Consider the following 14070-nt stretch of genomic DNA (forward strand, 5'->3'; position numbering starts at 1 on the left):
ATGTTTAAATATTTAAATGGCCAACCAGGTGACCAAATGTGAAGCTTTAATTGTTTTCCCAGGAATATGGGATCAAGCATTGCTTATAAATTATTTTAAACAATTTCACTATTCGCTGGTTTAACATGAAAGTATTTTCTTGATATTTAATTAACTGTTTGGTTTTACTTGAGTTAGTAGCTTTATACAAGGAAATTTAGTTATTTCTGTGGCCTACAATAACTTAACAATAACTATAATTGTGATTGGTGGCATATACTTAGACATTAGAATTTTAGAAATCCCATACAATTTTGGAATATATATTAGTATTATCCACAAAAATGTAACCTAAAGAAGATTGAACATCATTTTGGCAATCCCATGTACCTAAACACATCAAATAATCCTGTTTACCTCTCTTCTGGATGTTTTCAGGGGTCCTATGATCCATCCAGAAAGCCAGGCATTAGGAAAGACAATTTTGTAACTGAAGTTTGATTTTGGAATTCCAGATTACCATAAATTATTTATTTTGCCAAAATGATGATTCAGAAATTTTAAAGAAGAAAAACCTTTTATAACTTTTATAAAAATGGAAACAAAAACATTCTAATCTTTTTACCCACCTAACATGTAAAACTGTTTCTAGTAGTCTTAATTGCATGTTACAGTGGTGACTCAACAATTTTAACTTTAATGTAAAACCTGGTAAGTTATATTCTGATAGGGTTTGACTGTTTACAGTATAGCTAGGGTGTGGACAACTCCGCATGTCCAGGCCTTACCTAGCTGGAAAGCAGGCAAGCTAACAATTTTCAAAAGCCAAAGCAGCAGTTTATCACCTTAAAGCATTTAGCAAACCTCATATTTGAACATAATTTAGACCACATGTTAACATTTTGAAGACAATTGTATTTTACCAATAATCTTTAAAACCATCTTTATTTCCGAAAGATTGCTAAAGTCACATGAAGTAAAAAGCATTACACTTTCTACTTTTCTGACAAAATATTTAAGCTCTTATTATTAATAAACCAATTAATTAAAACTTTACACAGCAGATAAACACTGGCTTTTACTTTATATTTAACCAGTTTGCACAGAGAGAAAGAGGCCAGAGACTGATCGGTAAGAAATTCTTACCCTTCTGCCAGCATGCCAGGTTTCTGGGTTCTCTCTCCCTGAGCAGCCCTGGCAACCCTGCTTGACTGTATGCAAACAAACACACTGCCATGAATTAAGAATACTCACAAATACTTAACAAATTTTGAGAAATTAGGCAGAGAGAGAGAAATATGACTCAAATTCTATTTGTGAGAGTATACTCAATACACTTAAAGTATCAGGAAGCCTAAAATCCAAAAAGTTAGTTAAAGATAAAAAGCTGGTGTGCTCCATTAATCCCTGCAGGCCCAACAAAGGTAGCTTAGGAATTCCATATAAATGGAATGGATAATGACTTGCTAGAAATGCATAGGAACACAGAACTGAATAAAAACCTTCCACTAGGAACTATAAAAAAAAATTATGGTTTTATACATATGCATACACAAGCAAAGCCAGAGGAGAATAAATAGCAAGTGAATGAAAACTAGAAGCAAAATAAATAAGTGGAAAACCAACCCTAAATTTTCCTACTCAATTTACCCTGGAGGCTACAGTGTTACCTAGGGCCCCAGAAAACCTAGATAATGAATATTTTATTCCTAATACACAATTCAATATCCATAAGTTCAGTAATATTATCATACCTCCTGTGCAAGTAAGAAATTCACTTTAGGCACATAACCAATAAGTACTCCAGCACTATCCATGCAAAACGGTAAACATAGTGTGAAGCAATGCAAGCGTGTACGTAAAATTTGACTCCACACTAAATCCAGATTCATGCTTAACTATATTTTAAAAAATTGTCAAACTTCTGATGCATTTTCACAATACTTCTTACTTTAATCAAGACTAAGAGCTTTACTGTGGAAATATTAGTCGAATGTTTCCAGTTATTTATCGGGTTTTAAAGAATATTTTATTATCTAAATTTTTCCACATCTTTCTCCCCTACTTGATAGTTCCTTACCACATTGTTTCATAAATAACCTTTTCAAATATGTAATTTGAGCCAACTTTTAGATGACTTCTGAATTAGACAAAATTATTCTTTTTCCACTCATAACACAACCCTTTCTGGCACATTTTGTATACAGAATTATGTGTTAACTAGAATTTTATCCTTAGTAACATAAAGCTTTAGTGAATCCCTAAAAAGCAAGAAATCCTGAACTATTAGATATGGGCATTTATACATAAGAAAAATTCTACAATTTTAGAAACATATTTCTTCATATTGCAATCCTTTCTTAATTGGAAATGATTCAGATATTAAATGAGCATCAAAAATAACTTTACAGTTTTAATTTACACAAAAAGTTTACCTAAAACAACTATCCTATCACTGTCCTTAATTTTTTACTTTGAACAAGGGAGACACGATACATCAACATACTTAAAATGAACATTGGTTTGGTCCAGAAAGGCAGGACAATTTGAGGCAAGGAGGCTTGGGGGCTATCAGATCACAGGTAGGAAACAAAGGGTTGTTTCCTTTTGAGTTTCTGATTAACCTTTCCAAAGGAAGCAATCAGATATGCATGTATTTCAGTGAGACTTTGAATAGAATGGGAGGCAGGCTCACCCCAAGCAGCTCCCAGCTTGAATTAACACTGACATTTTAAAATATCTAGCAAAGACAAACATAAAATTCAGACAAAACGTATTCTGACAATTCTAAAGGCATTTCTATTTTTCTTCCATCAATAATTTTAAAGCTAGCTTGTTTAGTAAAGTGATACTTTAAGTCACGTGAACTTGAAAATTGCTTAGACTCATTTTCTAATTTATGAGTGCTCTTTTACTTATAAGCCAACTTGGTAGACACAACATTTAACAATAAGTGTATATACAAATAAACACATCTAGACATGTATACACACACATAAACAAAGATCTAATAGCTTGAAACCTTAGCCATAAGACAGCAATAGAAGCTTCCCAGTTTTACTTTGCCCCAATAGATAATCCAATGAAGGCTGCAAACCAAAATTTTGAATAAAGCAGTCTCCATGGCAGTTTCATTTTTAAAGGCCAAACCTCCCCAGACTCAAAAGAGCACTAGGACCAAACCATACCAAAGGAGGGCATCACACGTTAACCAGGCCCCCTGCTTAGAACCACAGTACAAAACCTGGATATATGGAATACCATTCCACTTTCCCATTAGACAGTAAACTCCAGATTCCAAACAATGCTAGGGCCAAGCAGCATTGCAACTGTGAGAGAAAATTCTAAGGAGGGCTTAATACTAGACCTCAGAACCTGTGCCAAGAGTGTCATCTTTGGAGTGGTTGGGGTTCGCAGGACCCATGGAGCGTCCTCCTGTGGGGTCCAGTCCTAGAGTGCCAGATGTCTCTGACCTTAGGTGGGCACCACATGCAGATTTTCCCCTCCAGAACATACTGTGAGCTTTATAAGCATAGCCATGAACTGTAATGAGAATTGGATGCTGGGTGGGCCTTTTTGTTCCTTAGCCAGTTGAGTACAATAAGGGAAGAATTTTGCATAAGAAAAGAAAGTTTAAGTCCCCTGAAACACGTGTGAGTTTGCTTGGATCAGGGACCATGCATGGAAAACATAAAAAGAAGTCCTTCCCTCTTCGGGGCAGGGCAATTATAAACAGCTACTGAAAGACCGAGAAAGAAAGAAAAAGAAACAAACAAACAAAAAAAACACGAAAAAGACCCACGTTCCTTAAGCGAACTGGGCCATGGTGGTCAGGCTTCTCCACATGAAAACCCCTTAGTTTCACTGGCCACAGCCAGAAAACTGCAGTTGCTTCCATGTTTAGCCACTGCCCACCAAGGGTCCCAGGTTGGAAAGGAAAAGAGAGAGAAAGAGGTTCCCCTATATGGAGCAGAAAAGAAAAGGAGAAAGAAGAAAGCCCAAACTTTGGGCTTACCTCTTCCTCCTGGCTGGCTCACCAAAATATGTTAAAGGTGGAGGGTGTCCAGGTTCTTGGTGTCTTGAACAAACAATTAGACAAAATGCACAAACAAAGCAAGGAAAGGATGAAGGGATTTACTGAAAATGAAAGTACACTCCACAGTGTGGGAGTGGGCCTAAGCATAGGAGCTCAAAGGCCCCATTATGGAATTTCTGGGAGTTTAAATATCCCCTAGAGGATTCCACTGGTTCCTTTAGGTATGCCCTATTTAAATGGAGAGGATGAAATAAAGTTACAAAAGTCATTTATGGTGTATACCCTATGGAGAGGATATTTCCTGTTATAGCTGAAGTGTGAATCAACCTTATGTTCCCTGCCTCCAGACCCTATTTTCCTGCCTCAATTTTTCTAAAAGAAATATATAAATATACAATACATACTATATTGGCATACCATTTATAGGACATGCATATAAAATATAGTGTAAGATCATTCACCAGACACCTGGGTGGACAAACAGCTCAGTAAATAGACAGCTAGACAATAAGTTAGAGACCTAGAAGGAAATATAGCAAAACAATAACAGTGATATTTTCTAGGATGTATGCAAGAATTATATGTGACATTAATTTTTAATTTTTTTAAATCTGTGTTTTCTAAAATGAACTTGTTTTACTTGTATTAAAAAAGTAGTTACCAAAATTTTTATCTGTAATAAATTATGTCTATTAAATATCATTAGTCCTAGAAAATTTGCCATGTAAAACCACAACTCGGGGTAGCCGTCCTTCTTGCATGAGTCTCCCTAGTAGCTGGGGCTACTCTAGACTCCTAAAGCCTGTGTTAACACACAGCTTTTATGTCCTTAGTTTCTTCTATGTCACTGCTTCCAGATCTTGGAGGCTTAGTAAAACTTGTAACTTCCTTACTCTTATATTCATTTGTATATGCAAGAATTTTTCTCTCCAAGCAGCCCCCAGGCCATTTTGTCAATCTGCTAATCTGTCCTCAGATTCCATGCTACTTGGCACAAAAGTACAACATCGGAACTTGTAAAAGTAACAGTAGCCCAGCCTGGAGGGCCCATGTTGTAGGCAATAAATTTTCCTTCCTGGGTCTGTCTTTCAAAGCTTTCACTCCCTTAAAGTACACATATTTACATTTCCAAATGATACCATGTTATAGAAAATACCGCATGATTGATTGACAATAGCCCTCATGAGGAAGTTGTTCAACTCATAACAGACTTCTAGCAGATATAAAAGATGAAAAGAAAGGCTTTCATTTTTGTTTTGTTTTTGAAAAACATACATGCTATTATGATATCATTGTGCTTTTTTCTTTGAACTATTAATAGGAGAATGATGGCATTCAATTTGGAAACATCAAGTTATCCTGGCACTTGTGAACCCAAAGTGTCTGAGACAGGTCTCAATCAATTTAGAAAGTTTATTTTGCCAAGGTTAAGGACATGCCCGTGACATAGCCTCAGTAGGTTCTGATGACATGTACCCAAGGTGGTCAGGGTACAACTTGCTTTTATACGTTTTAGGAATACATGAGAAGTCAGACACTATGTGTAGGAAGTACATTGGTTTGGTCCGGAAAGGTGGGACAACTCAAAGCAGAACTGGGTGGGGGGCTTCCATGTCATGGGTAGATAAGAGACTAACATGCATTCTTTGGGGTCTTTGATTAGCCTTTCACTGAATACACAATTTACATGTGACAGGAGAATACAGGAATAGTCACCTATGCTTTAGTCTGGCTAGGTGAATTTGCGTTTTTACATAAACACTAGAGCAGAAGAAGCAATCAGATATGCATTTGTCTCAGATGAGCAGAGATGACTTCCCCACACCTGTGAAGATAAGCTATCAGTTTACATTACCAGGGTAAAATTCAGCAGAACTGTCTCAGGGTAACGATCTTGAGGGCCCCCCCAAGTAATTTCCTTGTGGACAAATTGTGAAGGAGGTATGCAGCTTTTTAAAAAAAATCTTTATAGCTATGTTATTTAGGAATAAAATGGGAGGCAAGTTTGCCTGATGCAGTTTCCAGCTTGACTTTTCCCTTTGGCTTAAGAGGTTTTAGGGTCCTGAGATTTCTTTTCCTTTTATTCATTCATGAAATAAAACCCAAATAATCATGATGTGGCACTAATCCCATTTGAATTATTTTATTAGGATCTTTTGAGTCAATATTTATAAATGAGACTGGTCTCTTCTTTTTCTGCTAGCCTATTAAAGATATATTTTTTCCTTTTTTTACTATTAAATCAGTGATTCTTAATTTCAAGAAAAGATTGATTCTTATTTAAGTCATAGAAGCAAGGCCTGAAACAGGGATTCTGTGCAACTGACTTATTGAGGGATTTCTCCCCAGAGAAACCTGTAAGACAGGAATGGAAGCAGGATGATGTAACCAAACAGCTTAGCAGCTTAGCCTCAAACCATGTTTAAATTTCTTTTTTCTTTCCCCTTTTCTCCTCCCCCTACTTCCCAGTCTTAAGATAAAACCTTGAGACAAAGTGCATGTATTTTACCTTTCATCTTGAAATACAGCCTCAGAATGAGCTGTGAACCTCCACTCCCTTTCTTTTCCCATTCTATTCTCATTTATTTACCTAGATGCTTGCTAAGCACACACCATACTCACTTATCTGGTCATATAATACAAAAATATTTCCTTAGAAGTTTCAGGGGCTAAGTCCTGATACAGACCAACACCTCCAACCTTGATGACACCAGATGAAACAATAATTCAAGATGAGCCATCAGAGTGGGTCATGCCACCTGACATAGCCTAGCCCGGCTGCCTCTCCTGCATTCCAAACCCTCTCTTTAAAAACCTCCGCATTCCCTCCACAAATGGAACAGTGAAAATTTTTGGAAAGAATACACCCACTCCTCCCCTTGCTAACATGGGTAATAAAACTCGCTCTCTTTTTATCACACCTCACTCTTGTTATGTTGGCTTCTTTTTACAAATGGCAAGCAACCAGACCCTTTTGCCAGTTATAATAGGATGAGGGGAAGAAGTATGTCAAGCTCCAGTTCACATTGCACTCTAGACTACCCAGTCCCACAGGTAACACTAGCACATAAATGATATCACAGAACGGTCCCATTTCAAGGCAAGGAAGATGGGTTTATGTACCCTCACTACAGTTAGTCATTTGATGTGGGCTGTCCCAGGAGATAGGGTACAAACTCTCAAGTATTTCTGGGTGAAGTAGCTCCCAGAGGCCATAAGCAGTTCTCTGAAAAGGGGGGAAGTGTAAGCCATTAGCTGCCAAGATTCACAGCAGCCCAGAGACAGGTACTCTGGACCAGTATAGGAGATCTAGGTGGGGCATTTCCTTATTTTTCTGTGCTCTGCAACAATTTAAATATATTTAGAATAATCTGTCATTTACAGGACTCAAAGAATTTTCCCATAGAAAAGTATGAAATAGACATTTATTGATTGGAAAGATCTTTAATCATTTCCAGCTGTGTCTTTGATAATTGGTCTACTTAGATTTTTCATTTCCTCCTAAGTCAGCTTTGCTCATTTGTATTTTCTTTAGACCACTATCTATTTCATCCAAGTTTTCTAAAATTGTGTTATAAAGTTACACATTGTCAATCACCAGAATTCTTTTGATTTGTTCCTTTAGCTGGGCCTATCCTCCAGTTGGGGCTGCCACTGTGTTGTCCCTCGCTTTTTGGCAATTTCTGCCTCCTGAATTACAGGGAGTGCCTGTTCCCTTTGAGAGGGACTTTTTGATTCTTGAAAAGATGACCACTTGATCCCACTTCTGGAATTCATTTCCAAGTCATATTCTTTTTTTCTTCACCAAAAATACCTACTATTTTAGGTATAAACATTTACATATTCCCTTTCAAGCACACTCACTGTGTTCAGCCTGGAATAAAGTGAGCAAAGAAGAAATACCCTCCCCCTTAATCTTGGCTAGCAGTGATGCTTGCATGTCAATGTGTGACAAAATGTAACAAATCCACTCTTTCAGTGTTCACTCTTTCCCAAGGCCTTAGTTAGGCTGTACCTGGGGTCAAATACTAGACCCCTTGCTATGCTTAGAGCCTCCTAAGGCTTTATTAATGGAGGTGATGGTCTCTCACTGTCAACTTATCTAAGCTGGAATGACATTTCCCATAATTCCCTTATGTGGCTTAAGGTTAGGGTGCTCTACTGAGATTTACAAGAGATTTGGAAGGTGGAAGTGTATCCATGGAAATTTTGTTAAGCTCTGAAGGTGAGTGTGGGGCCAGGTGCTGATGCAGCTGATGCACATTGTCACTGACCTGTGGGGCCACCTCGCTGGCAGGGAGCAGCAGTGGGCTTACGGCTCTTTCAGCTCCTTCCAGATCTTTCCTTCAGCTTCCCCTAATCCTAGAGCAGATACATTTTCAGCTCCATTGAGAAGGGCATCAGCATCTTCTGCAGGTTGCCCTTGTCTTTGAGATTATATAAAGGGAGGGACAAACATGGATTCCAGCTCATCTTTGCAGATTTTAGTTTGCCCTTGGTCTCTGATATTTCATTTCCTCTTCCCTTACCAACTGCCATTTTGCAGACACAAATGGACCATCCTTGCATAGACTGCTTATTAAGTTTCCAAGATTATGTGGGGCCCAATCCCTTGGAATTCACAGTTTTTATGATTGATCCCTGACTATTACAAATAATCAAGCTCATCAAGCATGTCTCCTTCTCATCATAAGGTGAATTTTTGTCTGGAAATTTCCTTACAGCCCCTGAAAATACACTTCTCCTGGGCCAACTCATAAATTTGTCAGATGCTGAAACCCATGGTGGGTCCAGTCTAGGCTGGAGTTGAGATTTCTTTGCCATGTGTATTGTTTCAACTAAAACTCACAACCCTTTGATGCAGGTATTATTTTTCCAATATTATAGACATAAAAATCATAGCTCACAGGTTAAGTGGTTATCTTAAGCTGACACAGTTAATAGGACAAAAGAGACTTGCATTCAGGTCTCTCTGAATATAGGCAAGCACTATACTTTTTTTTTTTTTTTTTTGAGATGGAGTTTTTGCTCTGTTGCCCAGGCTGGAGTGCAATGGCACAAACTTGGCTCACTGCAACCTCCACCTCCTGGGTTCAAGCAATTCTCCTGCCTCAGCCTCCCAAGTAGCTAGGATTATAGGCACCTGCTACCACACCTGAATAATTTCTGTATTTTTAGTAGAGACAGGGTTTCACCATATTAACCAGGCTGGTCTCGAACTCTTGACCTCAGATGATCCACCTGCCTTGACCTCCCAAAGTGCTAGGATTACAGGTGTGAGCCACCACGCCCAGTCAGCAGGTGCTATACCTTCTATACTATATCATGTGCAGAAGCAGTCAAGACAGAACTTGAAAAAAGATAATCAAAAGGAACAGTGCAAAAGTTCATAGGTCAGAGAGATTTCCCCCCATTAACTCACTTCTTTGAAGTTCCATACTCCTACTCTGTCTTTCCTCTCAGCCCCCAACATCTCCCTTTCAGCGGTGTGGGCCTCCATTATATCTTAAACTGGAGGCAACCAGAGTTTTGGAAATCTGGCCTAACCATTTCAGACACTTCTTTGTCCATGATAATGCTAACTGGAGATGCTCTTGACCACCATTCAACTTCACACAGCCTCTGATTGGTTCCTTCGTCCTTATCCATGTTTTTTTTTAAGTTGCACCTTCCTAACCTGACCTTTCAAGCATCATACAGTTTTAGAACCGAATGTGACCTCAGAGATAATTTCAGATACAACCTCTTTTTACCGGTAAGAACACTGAACTCAGAGAGGGGAAGTGACCCTTTCAAGGTCATACCTTGTAATTGACAGTCAATATAAAGGGGAAACCCACTGTGTGATTATTCTTAGCAGCTGAGGGAAGTGCCAAAGAGTATAGCTGTGGAAGTGACGTGAATTTAGTACATTAAAAGATAGATTACCCTACTAACTTCTGAGAAGAACATCAAATACCTTCAGGCCTGTTACACTGAGCAGAACATTTTGCCATTGTCATACTTTGTTTAATCCCTCTGCCTCTAATGCCCACAAGCAGTCAATTTTTTTCCAATGTCACAGCCAGCTATGCTCTAACATTTCAGCAAATTTAAAAGTAATTACCTCAATAATGGATTAGTTGCTGAGTTTAATCATTCTGAAAAAGTACTTGGCTTTTCCATTTATGGAATAATAAAATGTTGCATTCCTACATGGCCTATCATTTAAAAGTTGCTAAAAATGTCAGGTCTTTGCTGACATAGACTGACATTAACAGCAGAAAGCAAATAGATGGATGAAGCCAGGGTATCCACTATAGGGAAAAAAGGCTGGTGACCAACAAGGAGCAGATTCTACAATTATCTAGGTAAGGGGTAACAGCAAACAAACAAAGCAAATCTGACATCCTGAGTTTCCTCAATAGACAGAATTGAATGACTAATATCTAATCAGTAGTTTTATAAATCATAGACTCACCCTCTTTACACCAACAAGATTTTATCTAAGTTCTCAATTTCTGCTAATCACAGTGAAATTCCTCACTAGTTCTGTTGAGTTCCACCTTGGGCAGAAATTAGGTTTTCCCTCTATCTCCATTCTGCACAGGATTCTCAAGCCCCCTACTCTATCTCTAGAAGGTGTACACGTATCTAGCATAATTACATTTCATATTATCTGTAGGTGATATGCTGGCAGTATATCCATTAACTATGTTCATACTAATGCTGTGAAACAAACTGCCCCCAAAATTATAGGCTTAGAACAACAATAATGTGTTCTTATGAATCTGTGAACTGGCTGGCTCTCTCACTCATTCTGCAGCTCTCTGTGGGCTGGCTGATCCAGGCGAAGCTCAACACTCATCACTGCTCCACATGTTTCTCATCCTTCTCCTTAAGACTAGTAGCTTGGCATGTTCTTATGGTGATAGCAGAGGCAGAAAAGCTGTTGCAGGAAGTCAGGGACCCTGAACGGAGGGACTGGCTGAAGCCACGGCAGAAGAACATAAATTGTGAAGATTTAATGAACATTTATCAGTTCCCAAAGTTAATACTTTTACAATTTTTTTATGCCTGTCTTTACTGCAGTCTCTGAACATAAATTGTGAAGATTTCATGGACATTTATCACTTCCCCAATCAATACTCTTATAATTTCTTATGCCTGTCTTTACTTTAATCTCTTAATCCCATCATCTTCGTAAGCTGAGGATGTATGCCACCTCAGGATCCTGTGATGATTGTGTTAACTGTACAAATTGTAAAAACGTGTGTTTGAACAATATGAAATCAATGCACACTGAAAAAGAACAGAATAACGTGATTTTCAGGGAACAAGGAAAGATAATCATAAGGTCTGACTGTCTGTGGGGTTGAGCAGAATAGAGCCATATTTTTCTTCTTGCAGGGAGCCTATAGACAGATGTGTGAGTAGGAGAAATATTGCTGAATTCTTTTCCCAGCAAGGAATATTAATAATTGATAACCCTGGGGAAGGAATGCTTTCCCAGGGGTAGGTCTATAATTGGCCACTCTGGGAGTATCTGTCTTATGCGGTTGAGATAAGGGATGAAATATGCCCTGGTTTCCTGCAGTGCCCTCAGGCTTACTAGGATTGGGAAATTCCAGCCTGGTGAATTCTAGTCTGACTGGTTGTCTGCTCTCGAACCCTGTTTCCTGTTAAGATGTTTATCAAGACAATGCATGCCCAGTGGGACATGGACCCTCATCAGTAATTCTAATTTCACCCTTGCCTTGTGATTTGCTCTGCCCTCTGCCTTGTGATCTTTTATTGCCCTTTGAAGCATGTGATCCTTGTGACCTACTCCCTGTTCGTACATCCCCTCCCCTTCTAAAATCCCTAATAAAAACTTGCTGGTTTTGCAGCTCAGGTGGGCATCATGGAACCTGCTGATATGTGATGTCAACCCCAGCGGCCCAGCTATAAAATTCTTCTCTTTGTACTCTTTCTCTTTATTTCTCAGACTGGCCGACACTTAGGGAAAATAGAAAAAAAACCTACGTTGGAATATTGGGGGCTGGTTCCCCTGATAAAAAGCAAAAGCAAATATTCTTGAGACCTAGTCCTGGTCTGGATATCATCATTTCTACCTTATTCTCTTGACCAAAGTTAGTTACATGGCCAAAACCAATGTCAAGAGGCAGAGAAGTACTCCTTGCCAACATTGGGTGGGCACTGTAAAGTCACATGGATAAAGAGAGGGGTAAATAACTGGGACCAATAACACAGTCTACCACAACAGGGTTATATGGGTTCTATGCCAGAATACTTTCTGCTCTGTTCCTAGTGCTTTGAGATGGAAATTCCTCATTCTAACTCCCACTCTAATGACTTTTTCTATTTCCTCACCAGTCTTTTGGAGTTTGTTTTTATAGTCAGAGGCTATATGAGCAGATTTGTTACATGAATATATTGCCTGATGCTAAGGTTTGAGCCTCAGTTGAACCTGTCACCAAAATAGTGAACATAGTACCCATTAGGCAGTATTTCAACCCTTTCCTCCCATCACTTTTGGATTCCCCAGTGTCTATTGTTTTCATATTTATATCCATGTATACCCAATGTTTAGTACCCACTGATAAATGAGAATATGAAGTATTTGCTTTTGTCTCTGCTTTAACTCTCTTGGGATAATTAGGCCTCTAACTGCATCCATGGCATGATTTTGTTCTTTTTTATGGCTGCAAAGAATTCCATAGTATATATGTACCATATTTTCTTTAGCCAATCCACCTTTGATGAGCACCTAAGTTGATTTCATATCTTTTCTGTTGTGAATATTGTTGCAATAAACATGGAGTGCAGCTGTTTATTGCATTTTTTAGTAGAATGATATATTTTCCTTTGGGTATATACACCAAGTAATGGAATTGCTGAGTTGAATGGCAATTCTATCTTCATTTGTCTGAGAAATCTCCAAACTCATTTACCATCTCATCAATGATGTTTAAGCATTCCCTTTTCTCTGCAACCTTGCCAACATCTGTCCTTTTTTGACTTTTTAAATTATAGCCATTCTGACTGGTGTGAGATGGCATCTTATTGTGGTTTGATGTGCATCTCTCTGATGATTAGAGATGTTGAGCATTTTTTCATTTTCTTGGGCAATGGTTTGTCTTTTTTTGAGAAGTGTCTATTCATTTGCCCACTTTTTAGTGGGGCTGTTTGGTTTTTTCTTGTTAATTTGTTCCCCATAGATTCTGAATATTAGTCTATTGTCAGATGCATAGTTTGCAAATATTTTCTCCCATTCTATAGGTTGTCTGTTTACTCTGTTGATAGTTTCTTTTGCTGTGCAGAACCTCTCCATTTTAATTAGGTCTGAATTGTCAATTTTTTGTTTCATTGCATTTGCTTTTGAGGACGTGGTCATAAACTTTTTGCTTAGGCCAGTGTCCAGAAGGGATTTTCCTAGGTTTTTTTCTGGGATTTTTTTTACAGTTTGAGGTGTCACATTTAAGTATTTAATCCATCTTAAGTTGATTTTTGTATATGGTGTGGGGTAGGGGTCAAGTTTCATTCTTCTACATATGGTTAGCTAGTTTTCTCTGCACTGTTTATTGAATAGGGTGTCTTTTCCTCACTATTTGATTACTTTGTCAAAGATCAGTTGGTTGTAGGTATGCAGCTTTACTTCTGGGTTCTCTATTCTGTTTTGTTGGTCTAGATATCTATTTTTACCAGTATCATGCTGTTTTGGTTACTGTAACCTTGTAGGATAGTTTGAAATTGGCTAATGTGATGCCTCTGGCTTTGTCATTTTTTGCTAAGCATTGCTTTGGCTATTCAGGCTCTTTTTTGGTTCCATATGAATTTTAGAATAGGTTTTTCTATTTCTGTGACGAATGATGTTGGTTATTTCATAGAAATTGCATTGATTTTGTAGATCACTTTGGGCAGCATGAACATTTTAACAATATTGGTTATTCTAACCCATAAGCATGGAGTGCTTTTCCATTTGTTTGTGTCAGCTATGATTTCTTTCAACAGTGTTTTGTAGTTCTCCTTGTAGATATCTGTCAACTTCTTGGTTACATGTATTTCTAGTTGTG

The sequence above is a fragment of the Pan paniscus genome, chromosome 2 (genome assembly GCF_029289425.2).
Source record: "Pan paniscus chromosome 2, NHGRI_mPanPan1-v2.0_pri, whole genome shotgun sequence".
In the NCBI taxonomy this organism is placed as follows: Eukaryota; Metazoa; Chordata; class Mammalia; order Primates; family Hominidae; genus Pan; species Pan paniscus.